The sequence below is a fragment of the Triticum urartu genome, chromosome 7, assembly GCF_003073215.2.
Source record: "Triticum urartu cultivar G1812 chromosome 7, Tu2.1, whole genome shotgun sequence".
NCBI classification, from domain to species: Eukaryota; Viridiplantae; Streptophyta; class Magnoliopsida; order Poales; family Poaceae; genus Triticum; species Triticum urartu.
In genome coordinates this window covers 337724960-337745413 of record NC_053028.1, presented here as the reverse complement: position 1 = coordinate 337745413, position 20454 = coordinate 337724960, and positions in this window count along the sequence as shown.

Sequence of the window (20454 nt, the reverse complement as noted above, 5' to 3'; positions counted from 1 at the left end):
AGTAGCAAAGTAGTATGGAAGTAACGGTAACGGTGGCAAAAGTAACAATATTGGTTTTGTAGTGATTGCAACAGTAACAACGGAAAAGTAAATAAGCAAAGATCAATATGTGAAAAGCTCGTAGGCATTGGATCCGTGATGGATAATTATGTCGGATGTGATTCCTTATGCAACAGTTATAACATAGGGTGACACAGAACTAGCTCCAGTTCATTAATGTAATGTAGGCATGTATTCCGAATATAGTCATACATGCTTATGGAAAAGAACCTGCATGACATCTTTTTTCCTACCCTCCCGTGGCAGCGGGGTCCTATTGGAAACTAAGGGATATTAAGGCCTCCTTTTAATAGAGTACCGGACCAAAGCATTAACACTTAGTGAATACATGAACTCCTCAAACTACGGTCATCACCGGTAAGTATCCTGATTATTGTCACTTCGGGGTTAACAGTTCATAACACATAATAGGTGACTATAGACTTGCAAGATAGGATCAAGAACTCATATATATTCATGAAAATATAATAGGTTCAGATCTGGAATCATGGCACCCGAGCCCTAGTGACAAGCATTAAGCATAGCAAAGTCATAGCAACATCAATCTCAGAACATAATGGATACTAGGGATCAAACCCTAACAAAACTAACTCGATTACATGATAAATCTCATCCAACCCATCACCGTCCAGCAAGCCTACGATGGAATTACTCACACACAGCGGTGAGCATCATGAAATTGGTGATGGAGGAAGGTTGATGATGATGATGGCGATAGATTCCCCTCTCCGGAGCCCCGAACGGACTCCAGATCAGCCCTCCCGAGAGAGATTAGGGCTTGGCGGCGGCTCCGTATCGTAAAACACGATGAATCCTTCTCTCTAATTCCCCCCCCCCCCCGAACGTGAATATATAGAGTTGGAGTTGAGGTCGGTGGAGCACCAGGGGGCCCACAATGCAGGGGGCGCGCCCAGGGGGGTAGGCGCGCCCCCACCCACGTGGACAGGGTGTGGGCCCCCTAGCCTTGATTCTTTCGCCAGTATTTTTTATATATTCCAAAAATATTCTCCATTGATTTTCAGGTCATTCCGAAAACTTTTATTTCTGCACAAAAATAACACCATGGCAATTCTGCTGAAAATAGCGTTAGTCCGGGTTAGTTCCATTCAAATCATGCAAGTCAAAACAAGGGCAAAAGTGTTTGGAAAAGTAGATATGTTGGAGACGTATCAACTCCCCCAAGCTTAAACCTTTGCATGTACTCAAGCAATTCAGTTGATAAACTGAAAGTGATAAATAAAAACTTTTACAAACTCTATTTGCTCTTGTTTTTGTAAATATGTAAAGCCATCATTCAAGTTTTCAGCAAAGATTATGAACAAACCAGATTCACAATAACATTTAGGTCTCATGTTTACTCATATCAATGACATAATCAACTAGCGAGCTATAATAGTAAATCTTGGATGACAACACTTTCTCAAAACAATCATAATATGATATAACAAGATGGTATCTCACTAGCCCTTTCTGAGACCGCAAAACATAAATGCAGAGCACCTCTAAAGATCAAGGGCTGACTGGAAATTGTAATTCATGGTAAAAGAGATCCAGTCACACTCAATGTAAACTAACAATAATACATGCAAATGACAACGGTGCTCTCCAAGTGGTGCTTTTTAGTAAGAGGGGGATGACTCAACATAAAAGTAAATAGATAGGCCCTTCGCAGAGGGAAGCAGGGATTTGTAGAGGTGCGAGAGCTCGATTTTGAAATAGAGATGAATAATATTTTGAGTGGTATACTCTCATTGTCAACATAACAACCGAGAGATCTCGATATCTTCCATGCTACACACATTATAGGCGGTTCCCAAACAGAATGGTAAAGTTTATACTCCCCCTACCACCAACAAATATCAATCCATGGCTTGTCCGAAACAATGGGTGCCTCCAACTAACAACAATCCTGGGGGAGTTTTGTTTGCAATTATTTTGATTTGATTTGAGCATGGAAGTGGGCATCCCGGTTACTAGCCATTTTCTTGTGAGTGAGGAGTGAAGTCCACTCCTCTTGAGAATAACCCGCCTAGCATGGAAGATATAGACAACCCTAGTTGATACATGAGCTATTCGAGCATACAAAACAGAATTTCATTTGAAGGTTTAGAGTTTGGCTCATACAAATTTACTTGGAACGACAGGTAGATACTGCATATAGGAAGGTATGGTGGACTCATATGGAATAACTTTTGGGGTTTATGAAGTTGGATGCACAAGCAGTATTCCCGCTTAGTACAAGTGAAGGCTAGAAAGAGACTGGGAAGGACCAGCTAGAGAGCGACACCAGTCATGAACATGCATTAAAATTAATCAACACCGAATGCAAGCGTGTGTAGGATATAATTCACCATGAACATAAATATCGTGGAGGCTATGTTGATTTTGTTTCAACTACATGCGCGAACATGTGCCAAGTCAAGCCACTCGAATCGTTCAAAGGAGGATACCACCCTATCATACCACATCACAACCATTTTAATAGCATGTTGATACGCAAGGTAAACCATTATAAACTCCTAGCAAATTAAGCATGGCATGAGCAACTATAATCTCTAATTGTCATTGCAAACATGTTTCATTCATAATAGGCTGAATCAGGAATGATGAACTAATCATATTTACAAAAACAAGAGAGGTCGAGTTCATACCAGCTTCTCCCATCTCAGACAGTCCATCATATATCGTCATTATTGCCTTTCACTTGCACAACCGAATAGTGTGGATAATAATAATAGTGCGCGTGCATTGGACTAAGCTGGAATCTGCAAGCATTCAATTCAAGGGAGAAGACAAGGTAATATGGGCTCTTTGTTAGATCAACAATAATGCATATAAGAGCCACTCAACATTTTCATCATGGTCTTCTCCTCTCGACCCCCAAAGAAAAAGAAAAGAAACAAAACTATTTACACGGGAAAGCTCCCAACAAACAAAAGAAGAACGGTAAATCTTTTTGGGTCTTCTTTTAATTATTACTACTACTACAAGCATGGAAAGTAAACTAGCTAAAAGCTACAACTAATTTGTTTGTTTTTCTAAAGGTTTTTCAAACACACAAGAAGAAGGCTTAAAAACAAATTAAACTAGCATGGATGATACAGTGAAAAAGTATGAGCACCGACAACTGGAATGAGTGTGTGAACATGAATGTAATGTCGGTGAGAAATACGTACTCCCCCAAGCTTAGGCTTTTGGCCTAAGTTGGTCTATGGCCACGGCTGGCCTGGTGGAAATCCAAAGTTGTAGCTGGGGTCGTACTGAGATGCAGCAGCTACTGCCTGACGAGCTGCAGCTTGGAGGCGAGCTGCCTCTGTCCTCCTCTCGTACTCGTTCGCGTCCTCCCTGGTTATAACATATCTCCCTTTTGTCTGAAAGTCAAAGAAAGCAGGAGCAGGGAGAGCAACATGGACGGTGCACCGTCTGTCAAAGATTAGTCGGTACTGGAGTAACTGATCATTGCTCTCAACAAACTGATGACGAACTATAGCATTATAATCTAGATAAGCAGGAGGCAATTCAATATCATTCTCATGTATGGGTATCTCAAGAAAATTCATAAATTCCACCAAACAAGTCTCCAGTTAAACTATTAAGATGCAACCTACATGCAACAATAGCCCCCAAATTATATTGTTTATCACCCAATACCGCACTCTTGAGGACATTAAGATTGGGAACACACATGTGACATGCCTCATCCTTACCATTAATTCATCTACCTATAAAGAGAGCAAAATAATGTATGGCAGGAAAATGAATGCTCCCTATGGTAGCTTGTGTTATTTCTCTAGATTCCCCCATAGTGATACTAGCAAGAAAGTCTTTATATTCAGATTTGCAAGATTCACTAACATTACCCCACTGCGGGAGTTTACAAGCAGTATTAAAATCTTCTAAGTCCATGGTATAAGATTTATCATAGTGATCAAATAGGACAGTGTGAGACTTGCGTGATGATGTAAATTTAAACCTTCTCACAAAGGAATCAGTTAGGTGATAATATTGGGGGCACTTATCTGACACGAAGCCCTCAAGTTCAGCATTACGCACATACGCGTCAAATTCCTCCTTAATTCATGCTTGGACCATAAAATCTTCTGACGGCCATTCACAAGGCCGCACTTGAGCTTCTCTTCGTAGTTCATAGTCCGACTCATGTATCGCGGGCCTAGGTCCTTGCTTCCTTGAGGAACCACCTTGGTACATTTTCCTAAACATATTTACTCCTCTAAAAAATTTTATGAAATTTTAAGTAACTCAGAAATAAAAGTGAACCAAACTCAACAAAATTGATAGCAACTACTCCTACAAGTGCCTAGAGGCTATATCATGCATTAGAACTATTTTTGACCACATAAATTTGACATGCAAGCTCAAGAACAGGGTCACTAAGCAGCAAAAATTTGCAATAAATAAAGCACTAGAACAAAAACTAATTGGACCATTGGAGGAGTCACATACCGAAGAACAATCCCCCAAAGCAGTTTTGTGAATGGAGCTTTGTGCAAGGAGATCGAAAATGGCAGCAAGATGAGCTAGAACTCGGGTTTGAGCTAGTGGATGATTTTTTCTGGAGGAAGACGAAGTGTGTGGGTGCAAGAATATGTGGAGGGGGCCCACGTGGGGTCCATGAGGCACGGGGGCGCGCCCCAGGGGGGTGGACGCGCCCTCCACCCTCGTGGGCACATGGTGAGGCCCCCTGGTGTGTTCTCAGTGTCAAATATTCTTAAATATTCTAGAAAAATCATATTAAATTTTCAGGACATTTGGAGAACTTTTATTTTCGGGGTATTTTTTTATTGCAAGGATAATTCAGAAAACAAATAGAAAATACTATTTTTACTTTATTTAATCTAAATAACAGAAAGTAAAAGGAGGGTACAGAGAGTTGTCCTTTCTAACTTCATCCATCTCATGCTCATCAAAAGGAATCCACTAACAAGGTTGATCATGTCTTGTTAACAAACTCTTTTCGAATAACATGAAACCGGAGAATTTTCGAACAACACTAGGTTACCTCAACGGGGATATGCACATCCCCAACAATAAGAATATCATATTTCTTCTTGACAGTAGGAATAGGAAATTCAAAACCTCCAATAGTAATTGTTGGAATTTTTCCGATAAAATTGATACTATGGACTTGAGGTTGTTTCCTCGGAAAGTGTACCGTATGCTCATTACCATTAACATGAAAAGTGACATTGCCTTTGTTGCAATCAATAACAGCCCTTGCAGTATTCAAAATGGGTCTACCAGGAATAATAGACATACTATCGTCCTCGGGAATATCAAGAATAACAAAGTCCATTAAAATAGTAACGTTTGCAACAACAACAGGCACATCCTCACAAATACCGATAGGTATAGCAGTTGATTTATCAGCCATTTGCAAAGATATTTCAGTAGGTGTCAACTTATTCAAATCAAGTCTATGATATAAAGAGAGAGGCATAACACTAACACCGGCTCCGAGATCACATAAAGCAGTTTTAACATAGTTTCTCTTAATGGAGCATGGTATAGTTGGTACTCCTGGGTCTCCTAGTTTCTTTGGTATTCCACCTTTAAAGGTGTAATTAGCAAGCATGGTAGAAATTTCAGCTTCCGCCTTTTATTAGTAACAATATCCTTCATGTACTTAGCATAAGGGTTCATTTTAAGCATATCAGTCAAACGCATATGCAAAAAGATAGGTCTAATCATTTGAGCAAAGAGCTCAAAATCCTCATCATCCTTTTTCTTGGATGGTTTAGGAGGAAAAGTCATGAGTTTCTGAACCCATGGTTCTCTTTCTTTACCGTGCTTCCTAGGAACAAAGTCTCTCTTATCATAACGTTGATTCTTTGAATGTGGGTTATCAAGAGCAACAGCTGGTTCAATCTCTACATCATTGTCATTGCTAGGTTGAGCATCAACATGAACATCATCATTAACATTATCACTAGGTTGATGTTCATTACCAGATTGTGTTTCAGCATCAAAAATAGAAATATCATTGGGATTCTCAGGTGTATCAACCACAGGTTCACTAGAAGCATGCAAAGTCCTATCATTTTTCTTTTTCTTCTTCTTAGAAGAACTAGGTGCATCAACATTAGTTCTATGAGAATCTTGCTCAATTCTCTTAGGGTGGCCCTCAGGATACAAAGTTTCCTAAGTCATTTTACCCCCTCTAGTCATAATTCTAACAACATTATAATTTTTCTTATTATTTAATTCATGGAGCAAATCATTCTAAGCTTTAAGTACTTGTACTACTTGAGTGGTAACCATAGAAGCATGTTTACTAATAAGTTTAAGTTCACCTTTAACTCTAGACATATAATCACTCAAGTGTTCAACCATATAAGCATTGCGTTTCAAATGTCTACCAACATAAGCATTGAAGTTTTCTTGTTTAACAATAAAATTATCAAACTCATCTAAGCATTGGCTAGCAGACTTATTACGACGATTATCACCTTCATCAAATCTATAGAGAGAATTTACCTTTACTACCTGTGTCGGGTTATCAAGACCATGAATTTCTTCAATAGGTGGTATATTCTTAACATCTTCAGCTTTAATACCTTTTTATTTCATAGATTTCTTTGCCTCTTGCATATCTTCAGGACTGAGAAATAGAATACCCCTTTTCTTCGGAATTGGCTTAGGAGTTGGTTCAGGAAGTGTCCAATAATTTTCATTAGTCAGAATATTATTCAATAGCAATTCAGCTTGATCAACTTTTCTCTCCCTGAAAACACAACCAACACAACTATCCAAGTGGTCTCTGGAAGCATCAGTTAGTCCATTATAAAAGATATCAAGTATTTCATTTTTCTTGAGAGGATGATCAGGCAAAGCATTAAGTAATCGGAGAAGCCTCCCCCAAGCTTGTGGGAGACACTCTTCTTCAATTTGCACAAAATTATATATTTCCCTTAAGGCAGCTTGTTTCTTATGAGCGGGGAAATATTTAGCAGAGAAGTAATAAATCATATCCTGGGGACTACGCACACAACCAGGATCAAGAGAATTAAACCATGTTTTAGCATGACCCTTTAATGAGAACGGAAACAACTTAAGGATAAAGTAATAGTGAGTTTTCTCATCATTAGTGAACAGGGTGGCTATATCATTCAACTTAGTGAGATGTGCCACAACAGTTTTAGATTCATAGCCATAGAAAGGATCAAATTCAACCAAAGTAAATAACTCAGGGTCGACAAAGAAATCATAATCCTTATCGGAAATACAGATAGGTGAAGTAGCAAAAGTAGGGTCATATTTCATTCTAGCATTCAAGGATTTTTCATTCAGCTTAACTAATAATTTCTTAAGATCATATCTATCATTGCAAGCTAAAAAGTCTCTAGCAGTTTCTTCATCCATAATATAACCCTCAGGCACAATAGGCAATTCATATCTAGGGGGAGAATCTTCATCATCACTTTCATCAATATTATCAGTTTCAATAATTTCATTCTCTCTAACCCTAGCAAGTTGTTCATCAGGAAATTCACATAGTGGCATAGTATTATCAAGCATAGAAGTAGTTTCATCATAAGTATCATGCAAAGCAGAAGTGGCATCATCGATAACATGTGACATATCAGAATGAATAGCAGGAGTAGGTGTCGGAAGTTTACTCATAACAGAAGGTGAATCAAGTGCAGAGCTAGATGGAAGTTCCTTACATCCCCTCATAGTTGAGGGAAAAATCTTGGTTCTTTTATCTTTCAAGTTCTTCATAGTGATCGGCAGATATAAATCCCAAGTGACTCAAAGAATAGAGCTATGCTCCCTGGCAACGGCGCCAGAAAATAGTCTTGATAGCCTACAAGTGTAGGGGATCGCAACAGTTTTCGAGGGTAGAGTATTCAACCCAAATTTATTGATTCGACACATGGGGAGCCAAAGAATATTCTCAAGTATTAGCAGCTGAGTTGTCAATTCAACCTCACCTGGAAAACATAATATCTGCAGCAAAGTATTTAGTAGCAAAGTAGTATGGAAGTAACGGTAACAGTGACAAAAGTAATAGTATTTGTTTTGTAGTGATTATAGCAATAGCAACGGAAAAGTAAATAAGAAAAGATCAATATGTGAAAAGCTCGTAGGCATTGGATCAGTGATGGATAATTATGTCCGATGTGATTCCTCATGCAACAGTTATAACATAGGGTGACACAGAACTAGCTCCAGTTCATCAATATAATGTAGGCATGTATTCCGAACATAGTCATACGTGCTTATGGAAAAGAACTTGCATGACATCTTTTGTCCTACCCTCCCGTGGCAGCGGGGTCCTATTGGAAACTAAGGGATATTAAGGCCTCCTTTTAATAGAGTACCGTACCAAAGCATTAACACTTAATGAATACATGAACTCCTCAAACTACGGTCATCACCGGTAAGTATCCCGATTATTGTCACTACAGAGTTAACGGAACATAACACATAATAGGTGACTATTGACTTGAAAGATAGGATCAAGAACTCACATATATTCATGAAAACATAATAGGTTCAGATCTGAAATCATGGCACTCAGGCCCTAGTGACAAGCATTAAGCATAGCAAAGTCATAGCAACATCAATCTTAGAACATAATGGATACTAGGGATCAAACCCTAACAAAACTAACTTGATTACATGATAAATCTCATCCAACCCATCATCGTCCAGCAAGCCTATGATGGAATTACTCAGGCACGACGGTGAGCATCATGAAATTGGTGATGGAGGAAGGTTGATGATGACGATTGCGACGGATTCCCCTCTCCGGAGCCCTGAACGGACTCCAAATCAGCCCTCCCGAGAGAGATTAGGGCTTGGCGGCGGCTCCGTATCATAAAATGTGATGAATCCTTCTCTCTGATTTTTTTCTCCCCGAACATAAATATATAGAGTTGGAGTTGAGGTCGGTGGAGCACCAGGGGGCCCACAAGGTAGGGGATGCGCCCAGGGGGGTAGGCGCGCCCCCCACCCTCGTGGACAGGGTGTGGGCCCCCTAGCCTTGATTCTTTCGCCCGTATTTTTATATATTCCAAAAATATTCTCTGTTGATTTTCAGGTCATTCCAAGAACTATTATTTGTGCACAAAAATAACACCATGGCAATTCTGCTGAAAACAGCGTCAGTCCGGGTTAGTTCCATTCAAATCATGCAAGTTAGAGTCCAAAAGAATGGCAAAAGTGTTTGGAGAAGTAGATACGTTGGAGACATATCAAGATCTTATTTGCCTAGTGAGCTGAGATGACAAATGTTCTTTCTGTGTTAAACTCGGACACACCGGTTTGTCTCTTTCGGGCAAACCAAACCATCTCGGTGCCACCAAAGAAAACAACTCCGTGTTACCGATTTCAATGCTGAGAAAACACTTTGCCATTTGCATCTTGCATATTTACTCCAGCTCCACTCAATGATTCTTGTCCTCTACCAGCATCACATTCTATATGCTGCTTTGCTCTGTGACTCAAGGACCAAACCTATTTTGACTCACAATCCGGATGATCCCTTCTTGGAAATTGATGTCAAAGGGGGAGAGAGAGAGATCACATCAAAGCTTAACCATTTCAAGAGGGGGAGAGTACTTCAAAGGGGGAGAAATCACATCAGAGCCCGCCCCACATGCTTGGTATTCAAGAGGAGAGAAGTCACATGTCTTTAGAGGGGAAAGACATGTCAGTTTGTGCTATGTTTCTGTGTGATATGATTTGTTTTTCTCTGATTTTATTTTCCCTATCTTCTCCCATTATCCAATATAAGATTCAGGGGGAGAAAGACTTCTAAGGGAAGGAAATCTTTGAATTCATTGCATATCTCTACCCTTGGGGACATGTCTATATACAATAGAGTACCTAGTACTCACTCTCTACATGTCATCCCAATCTTGGTACTCTTGTGGTTTGCTGTTCTTGCTCTGTTTAGTTGATGTTTCTGTGGTATCTAACCTTGTTTACTGAGGTTCATCTCTTCCAAAGCTTGCTCAAGACCACAAGGTAAGTATATGCATCAAACTCATGTGTATGATGATCTCTTGCTGATGTATATATTGTTTGCAAGAAGGACTCATGAACATGAAGGTACAAATCCTATATTCACATCATTTGCTCTAATGCATATAGCCAAGATACATGTTACACATTTCTTGCTATATCATGCTTATGCAGTCACATGCTCTTATATTCCATATTTACATGATTGCATACATGAAGGGGGAGCCTATGCGTGTTACATGTCTTTCCAAAGATTTACTTGCTAATCTATATATCTTTATCTAAAGCTTTGATGTATGTAGTCATCAATTACCAAAAAGGGGGAGATTGAAAGCACAAGTGCTCCCTGGGTGATTTTGGTAATTAATGCCAACATATCTCTTGTTGGACTAATGTTTTTATCTAGTATATTTCAGATAAGTTCAACAAATGGAGTGGCATGGACAAGAGGATGTGGAACCCCTACAAGATGCTAAGAACAAAGGATTGGCAAAAGCTCAAAAGCTCAAGACTCTGCATTTTCATTTTAGTGATCCAAGATCACATTGAGTCCATAGGAAAGCCAATACTATCAAAAGGGGATGAGGTGTTGCTTAATGGTTTGCTTGCTCAAAGTGCTTAGTGATATGCTCCAAAGCCCTCAACCACTTTCTCATATCCACATATGTCCCAAACCAAAAGTCAAACTCGGCCCCACCGATTTGATCTATCCGACGCCACCGAGTTCACTTGACATAGCCACTGCCAGAAACCCTAATCGGTTCGGTCTCACCGATGGGATCTCGTTCTCACCGAGATGGGCTTGCAAACTCTCTGTTACCTGTTGCAACTATTTCGGTCTCACCGAGATATGCAATCGGTCCCACCGAGTTTTCTCGACCAACTCTTTGTTTTGCTTATTACCAAAATCGGTCCCACCGTGTTTGTGTAATCAGTCAAACCGAGTGGAGGTTTTACCCTAACCCTAGCACATCGGTCACACCGAGTTGATCATATCGGTCCCACCAAAAATCCTAACATTCACATTTTGAACTAAATCGGTATGACCGAGTTTTACAATTCGGTCCCACCGAGTTTGGTAAATTGTGTGTAAGGGCTAGATTTTGTGTGGAGGCTATATATACCCCTCCACCCTTCCTTCAATAGTAAGGAGAGCCATCAGAACGTGCCTACACTTCCAACATACATTTTTTGAGAGAGAACCACCTACTCATGTGTTGAGACCAAGATATTCCATTCCAACCATATGAATCTTGACCTCTAGCCTTCCCCAAGTTGCTTTCCGCTCGAATCATCTTTTCCGCCAAATCCAAATCTGTGTGTGAGAGAGAGAGAGAGTTGAGTGTTGGGGAGACTATCATTCGAAGCACAAGAGCAAGGAGTTCATCATCAACACACCATCTATTACCTTTTGGAGAGTGGTGTCTCATAGATTGGTTAGGTGCCACTTGGGAGCCTCCGACAAGATTGTGGAGTTGAACCAAGGAGTTTGTAAGGGCAAGGAGATCGCCTACTTCGTGAAGATCTACCCTAGTGAGGCAAGTCCTTCATGGGCGATGGCCATGGTGGGATAGACAAGGTTGCTTCTTCGTGGATCCATCGTGGGTGGAGCCCTTCGTGGACTCATGCAACCGTTACCCTTCGTGGGTTGAAGTCTCCATCAACGTGGATGTACGATAGCACCACCTATCGGGACCACGCCAAAAATCTATGTGTCTCCAATTGCGTTTGCACACTCCAATCCCATCCCTTTACTTTCTTGCAAGTTGCATGCTTTACTTTCCGCTGCTCATATACTCTTGCCATGCTTGGTTGAAATGTATTGTGAATGTTTAAACTTGTGCTAAAACTCCACCTTAACTTGAAGAAACTAAAAACTGCTACTTTTCTTTGTTGATGGTCTATTCCCCCGTCAAGACACCTCTTCTCGATCCTTCAACATTCCTTAAAACAGCCACCATACCTACCTATTATGGCACTTCCGTAGCCATTCCGAGATATATTGCCATGCAACTTTCCACCGTTCCATTTATTATGACATGCTCCATCATTGTCATATTGCTATGCATGATCATGTAGTTGACATCGTATTTGTGGCAAAGCCACCGTTCATAATTCTTTCATACATGTCACTCTTGATTCATTGCACATCCCGGTACACCGCCGGAGTCATTCACATAGAGTCATATTTTGTTCTAAGTACCGAGTTGTAATTCTTGAGTTGTAAGTAAATAAAAGTGTGATGATCTTCATTTTTAGTGCATTGCCCCATGTGAGGAAAGGATGATGGAGACTATGATTCCCCCACAAGTCGGGATGAGACTTCGGACGAAAAAAAGAGGCAAAAAATGAGAGAAGGCCCAAATAAAAAAATGAGAGAAAAGAGAGAAGGGGCAATGCTAGTATCCTTTTACCACACTTGTGCTTCAAAGTAGCACCATGATCTTCATGATAGAGAGTCTCCTATATTGTCACTTTCATATACTAGTGGGAGTTTTTCATTATAGAACTTGGCTTGTATATTCCAATGATGGGCTTCCTCAAATTGTCCTAGGTCTTCACGAGCAAGCAAGTTGGATGCACACCCACTTAGTTTCTTTTTAAGCTTTCATAAACTTATAGCTCTAGTGCATCCGTTGCATGGCAATCCCTACTCACTCACATTGATATCTATTGATGGGCATCTCCATGGCCCGTTAATATGCCTAGTTGATGTGAGACTATCTCCTTCTTTTTGTCTTCTCCACAACCACTGTCTATTCCACCTATAGTGCTATGTCCATGGCTCACCCTCATTTATTGTGTGAAAGCTGAAAAAGTTTGAGAACATCAAAAGTATGAAACAATTGCTTGGCTTGTCATCGGGGTTGTGCATGATATAAATATTTTGTGTGATGAAGTTGGAGCATAGGCAGACTATATGATTTTGTAGGGATAAGCTTTCTTTGGCCATGTTATTTTGCAAAGACATAATTACCTTGTTAGTATGCTTGAAGTATTATTGTTTTTATGTCAATATTAAACTTTTTTTTTGAATCATACAGATCTGAACATTGATGCCACAATAAAGAAATTACATGGATAAATATGTTAGGTAGCATTCCACATCAAAAATTCTATTTTTATCATTTACCTACTCGAGGACGAGCAGGAATTAAGGTTAGGGATGCTTGATACGTCCCCAACGTATCTATAATTTTTTACTATTCCATGCTATTATATTATCTGTTTTGGATGTTTTATATGCATTAATATGCTATTTTATATGATTTTTGGGACTAACCTATTAACCTAGAGCCTAGTGCCAGTTTCTGTTTTTCCTTGTTTTAGAGTTTAGCAGAAAAGGAATACCAAACGGAGTCCAAACGGAATGAAACTTTCGCGATGATTTTTCTTGGACCAGAAGACATCCAGAGGACTTGGAGTGCAAGTTAGGGAAGCCACGAGGCAGCCAAAAGGATGGAGAGTGTGCCCCCACCCTTACGGGCCCCTTGTGCCTCCACCAACCTATTTCTTCCGCCTATATATTCTTAAATATTCCAAAACCTACCAGGAGAGCCACGAAAACACTTTTCCACCGCCGCAACCTTCAGTACCCGTTCGATCCCATCTAGGGGCCTTTTCCGACGTCCTGCCGGAGGGGGATTCGATCACGGAGGGCTTGTACATCAACACCATTGCCTCTGCGATGAAGCGTGAGTAGTTTACCTCAGACCTATGGGTCCATAGCTAGTAGCTTGTTGGCTTCTTCTCTCTCTTTGATTCTCAATACCATGTTCTCCTCGATGTTCTTGGAGATCTATCTGATGTAATACTCTTTTGCGGTATGTTTGCCGAGATCCGATGAATTGTGGATTTATGATCAGCTTATCTATGAATATTATTCGAATATCCTCTGAATTCTTATATGCATGATTTCATATCTTTGCAAGTCTCTCCGAACTATCGATTTGGTTTGGCCAACTAGATTGGTTTTTTTTCTTGCGATGGGAGAAGTGCTTAGCTTTGGGTTCAATCTTGCGGTGCTCGATCCCAGTGACAGAAGGGGAACCGACATGTATTGTATTTTTGCCACAGAGGATAACAAGGTGGGGTTTTCATCATATTGCTTGAGTTTATCCCGCTACATCATGTCATCTTACTTAATGCATTACTCTGTTCTATGAACTTAATACTCTAGATGCAGGCATGAGTCGGTCGGTGTGTGGAGTAATAGTAGTAGATGCAGGGGTCTACTTGATACGGACGCGATGCCTATATTCATGATCATTGCCTTAGATATCGTCATAATTATGCGCTTTTCTATCAATTGATCGGCACTAATTTGTTCACCCACCATAATATTTTCTATCTTGTGTGAAGCCTCTAGTGAAACCTATGGCCCCCGGGTCTATTTTTCCATCATATAATCTTCTATTTTCCATCATATGAGTTTTCGATCTACAATTTTAGTTTCCTATTTACTTTCTTTGCAATCTTTTACTTTTCGTTCCATAAACCAAAAATACCAAAAATATTACTTTACCATTTATCCATCTCCATCAGATCTCACTTTCCAAATAATCGTGAAGGGATTGACAACCCCTTATCGCGTTGGGTGCAAGTTGGTGTTTGTTTGCGTAGGTATTCGGTGACTTATTCGTTGTCTCCTACTAGATTGATACCTTGGTTCTCAAAACTGAGGGAAATACTTACTCTACTTTGCTGCATCACCCTTTCCTCTTCAAGGGAAAAACCAACGCAAGCTCAAGAGGTAGCATCCCCTCAAGCACCTAGGTGCCCCTCATATCCCCTTCAGCAGCGCCAATCAAGGTACACCCTGAGTAGCAGTGATGCAAGCTATCCCAAGGGGCTACAAACTGGTGCTTCATGGACCCCCTATTGTTGCTAAGGGTGACTGAGGTCACGCGGTGTTGTAGAGGAGAGTGGCTAGCGCGATGAGGTCACCACCGACAGTCACGCATGGTCACATGGTGTTGTTGACAAAGAGCTTGGCATTTGGCCAGAGAAGTAGGTGAAGGAGAAAGGCAGAAGATAGAGCGGAGAGATAAGGCTGGAGGCGAGCGACCCTTAAGTGTGTGGTCCACACTAGAACACGTGGCATCCAGCCAACATGGCGATTTCTTTCCAGAAATTACTCGACTGAAGCCAAGTATTTTCCTTACTATAAACATTAGAAGCGCTAGGTTAGATGATCACAGGAGCATTACATGTGTAGTGCCACCATCGCTTCTCAATTTTTCTGCCAGGTTATGTGATCACATGAGCATTAGACGTGGAGTGCTATGAATACATGGCATCATGTAACTGGACTGCGGGTTTTCTTCTTTGAAACCAAGGCAAAAACCATGCCTCACCTCATCAATTTACTACCTCTATAAAAGCACGAAGTACAGAAATTTAACACACAACATATCTGTCTATGGATATAAGATTGGTAATTAAGGATGACTTAGTAATTTTTAAAAGGGGTGCTTCAGCAAACGCGCGTGCCCCCCCCCCCAGTGTGATACCCTAGGCAGCCAGGAAACTCCCCCTCCCGATCTCCCCTACCCTCGGCGCCGCCGGCGGGCCCCACCGAGCAAAGCCCGAGCGGCGGTGGCGGGGCCTTCATTTTTAACCTCTGGTGAGGTCTGGGCAACATGGGTCCGCTCGGACGAGGAGAGGCAGGGGGTTGCACTACAAAAAAAGACACAACCGTGACATTTTGGGCCGAACAAATTTTTTTCTATCATACATATGACACTTCTATGATGATAATTGTGACAAAACCCGGTATCATCATAGATGGGGTGGGCTCCTACTTCTATGACAAAAAATCATGACAGAAAATGGGCTTTTCGTCCTGGGCGGGCCGGAGACGCAGCTGCATGACATTCTTTGGGCCGTCCATGATGGAAAAAACCGTGGTAGAAGCGATGGGGAGGAAAATTTCGGGGAGTCCCCGATTACGGTGGGAGGTCGGGGGCCGAGTGATGCGCGTTTCTCTCGTACAGGTACGCGCATGTGTGCGAGGCATTGGCTCTAACTGAACCCAAGCGAGGCATTGGGCTCTAACTGAACCCGAGCGATTGCACTGCAGGCTACGCGTTACTGAACCCGAGCGATCGATCGATGGCTGTTAACTGAACCAGATCGATCGATTCCTTTGCTACTGCTTCTAACTGAAGCTGATCGATTGGATGAACAGTGAGCGTTGCGGGGGGGGGGGGGGGGGGGGGGTTGGATGAACAGTGAGCGATGACGTTGCCTCTGGATGAACAGGACCCCGTGGTGTGGAGGGCTGGATGAACAGTAGATGGTGGAGGGGTGCCCGTGGAGGGGTGGTTGAACAGGACCCCGTGGTGTGGAGGGCTGGATGAACAGTAGACGGTGGAGGGGTGCCCGTGGAGGGGTGGTTGAACAGTAGCCGGTGGAGTAGCGCGCGGTGGAGGCTGGATGAACAGGAGCCCGTGGAGGCTGGAGGAGGTCGATGGTAGCCCGTGGAGGCTGGAGGAGGTCGACGATGGAGATGAATAGTATCTCGTGGAGTCCCGTTTTGCGGTACGCCACACCCCTCCCGATGAACAGGACCCCCGTTTCGACCGTAGGAGGTCCGTTTCATCCGTTTTGCGATACGCCACACCCCTCCCGATCAACAGGACCCCCATTTTGACCGTAGGATGTCCGTTTTGTCTGTTTTGCGGTACTCCACACCCCTCCTGATCAACAGGACCCCCGTTTCGACCGTAGGAGGTCTGTTTCCTTCGTTTTGCGGTACGCCACACCCCTCCTGGTCAACAGGACCCCGTTCCGAACGTAGGAGGTCCGTTTCCTCTGTTTTGCGGTACACCAGGCCTCGTTTCCATCGCTTGTTCCGTCCAAGCCCTCCTGATGAACACGACCACGCATTCCGTTCTGACCCAGCCGGTTGCCTTCCACGCGTTCCGTTGCCTCCCGATGAACATGACGCATTCCGTTGCCTCCCCATGATCACGACGCATTCCGTTGCCTCCCCATGAACACGACGCATTCCGTTGCCTCCCCATGAACACGACGACGATGTTGTTTCTCCGGTCCGACCCAACCATGTACACGAGCCCTGGCCGTACGTATGTGCGAGTAGGCGTTCAAGACCCCGCCCGTATGTACACATACGTGGCCGTATTTTCTTTCTTGCACCCTGGCCGCTGTACGTACGTGTACATGCTACGTGCGCGCCTCTACTACGACACGTACACGCCTCTACTACAAAATGTGCGCGCCTCTACATCCACCAGTATATATGTACGTACACGTTCGCGACCAGAATGACAACGCTACGTACGCTTTGACCAGGTGGGTCCCGACAGTCAGGCACTTCCTTGCGTGCGAAGATGTAGCTGGTGGGTCCCAGCAGTCAGGGGGGCGAATCATTTTTTTTGCCCAGACGCACTTCCTTGCGTGCGAAGATGTAGCTGGTGGGTCCTAGCAGTCAGGGGGCGAATCGTTTTTTTTTTGCCCGGACGCACTTCCTTGCGTGTGAAGATGTAGCTGGTGGGTCCCAGCAGTCAGGGGAAACGTTTTTTTGCCAAATACGGTGGCCCATCCGGTGGGTCCCCGCTGTCAGGTGGAGGAATCATTATTTTGCGCGTAATAAGGAGGCACTTCCTTGCTGCGGCTGTGGACCCAGCTGTCAGCCTCTCCACGTACAGTCCACGTCCGATGGAAGTCGTTCCTTGACCACATTGACCACGCTGCGCCAAGAGCACCATGGCGGTGGACGACGGCGAGGACTAGGAAGGGGACGGCTCAGAGCCGGGGAATACGCGGCAGTGGATGCCCACGCGAAGAGGAGTACAAGGGTTCACTGGTTCGGCTGCGGTGTGAGGCTGCTGTCGCCGCAGAATAACAGGGGGTGTGGGTGAGTAGAGGGATGGCCTGGCCAGCGGTGTGAGTAGTAGGGGGCGGTGAGGCCTCCGCGGCATCACAGCCGGCCACGGGAGGCAGGAGCACGCGGCACGACCGGCGCTGGTTTGGGCAGCAGGAGCAAGAAGACCAGAGGTTGAAGAAGCACTACGGCTGTTGGATGAACATCGTATGGTAATAGGAGCTAGAATCGTTCATATTGACTAAGTTAACAAAGCCCTCTGTCCCCGTCAACTTGGTAGGCCGACAAGTCAGTCTCCCACTATGCTGGGTTCCAGCTGGCAGGGGAATATTCATTTTTTTTGTGCGTAATAAGGAGGCACTTCCTTGTGTGTGAAGATAGCTGGTGGGTCCGACATGTCAGCGGGGGGCACGTTATTTTTGCGAAATACAGAGACCCTTCCGATGGGTCCCAGATGTCAGGTGGAGGAATCATTATTTTGCGCGTAATAAGGAGGCATTTCCTTGTGTGTGGCCGTGGACCCAGCTGTCAGCCTCTCCACGCACAGTCTACTTTCGATGGTGTCGTTCGTTGACCACGTTGACCACGCCACGCTGAGCGCATCCAAGGTGGCGGACAACGGCGAGGCCCCGGACAGCAACGAGCCGGAGATGGGAAGACGCGGGAGTAGAGTTGCAGACGGAGAGGTGTATGAGGGTTAACTGGTTCTAGTGCGGTGTGGTTCGGCAGTCGGTGGAGAAGAACAGGAGGTGTGGAGGGGTGGAGGGATGGCCTGGCCAATGGTGGAGTAGCGCTTCATAGCGAAGCATGCTAAGCAGAGCTGCTAGCAGTAGGAGGCGGGAGGTGGTCCCGGCGGCGCTCGAGGAAGAAGACGAGAGATTGAAGATGGATGCCGATCGTTGGATGTAAATCCAAGGGCTAACATGTCAGAATCATTTGTTGAATAAATTGACAACGACTTGCGTTGGCTTTGACCTATTGGCCCACATTTCAGCCTCCAAAAATGTGGAACATATTCAACCCATTTTTCCAGAATTTACAGTCTTTCTTTTGCGCGGTAGAATTTACAGTCAGTTTGATATTTTTTTGAATTACAGCCATTAGCTGGGCTGGGTGAACAAATAATGTAGCGTCCATGTGGCCCATTTATTTTATTTCCTAAAAAATTACAGGCCATTTGCACTTTCTCGAAATACACGATTTTGCTGGGCTGATTATAATTATAATGTTGGGTTGGGCAAGCAATGTTATCAAAAAATAAAAAGGGGCTGAGCATTTTGTTATAAATATATTTAAATAATAAATGATATTATTATATTCGTCCTTAAATCTTACCAAGCTTTTGTACACAATCACTAGGATTTTCGTGCCAAAAAATTCCATGATTTTATTTGTTAAGAAATTATTTTTATAAGTTAATAAGATGTGGGATATTGTTTTCTTACATATGTAAGTATCTGTTAAATATATGATGACAATAAAAATAATATATAATAACATATAAAATAATTTAAATATATATAATATAGTTAGAAGGGAAACATAAGTTGGACCTGGCGTTCCTATTCTTATATAGAAAAATAGAACAGACCTCTGCGTTTTCTTCAAAAAAAATACATAAATTGGGCTGCCAAAAATAAAACCTCGGATGGGAGGTCCATAGGCCGGTCGATACATGACGGCCCTAAGAAAATACAAACATGCCTATGGACCTCCCATCCGAGGTCATGGGCTGCGCATGTTAAAAATGAAAGCCTAGATGGGGCAGCCCAAAACCACGTCCAACACTTGCCAAAACTTCTTCCCTCGTTTTCTCTATGTTTCGCACACTCGACATTGTGCGGGCATTTTGACTGTGCATCATCTGAAGATGTGCTATGCATGAATGTTGATCAGCATGATGTTAACTGGCTGGTAGTTCCATTTTTGACCATGAATAAAGCTTCCAACATGATGTTAACCCTGTTTGAAAAGGCCGTGTCAATATAAATGCTCGGCCTCTGAAAGTTGCAGTTTCTTATCTGAAACTGAAACTTGCAGTTTCTTCTATGAGAATCACATTGTCTGCACTTTTATACTCATATGAAACTACATTTTTTAAGTGCTAAAAATAGATCTCTAGAATTCATAAAATACTTCATATGCTCAATACTGCAAATATGAAATTCAAAAGACATTCATATCTGAAAGTACTCTCAAAATACACAACACAAAACACAATTCACAACCTGCAAATACTGACAACCCTAAGCTCCTCCTGACAATTCACAACCTGCCCGACTATTGGGCTGGGGGGGCAGCCCCCTCCTATTCCTCGGCGGCAGACAGCCGCCCCGTGAGACAATGTGAACGGCGAGGGAGACGATGGCAGGGAAGCCTCGTCGGGCCAACTGCTTTTCTCCTCTTGCAGTTGGGTTCGGTCAACGAGGACTCCACCGGCTCACTCTGGCAGGACACCCTCACAAACGGCACCCTGTAGATGCTCGATCCTTCAATCTCTGGTGGATGCTCCATCTGGGATTGATACTCCCACCACCGCTCCCTCATGATCGGAT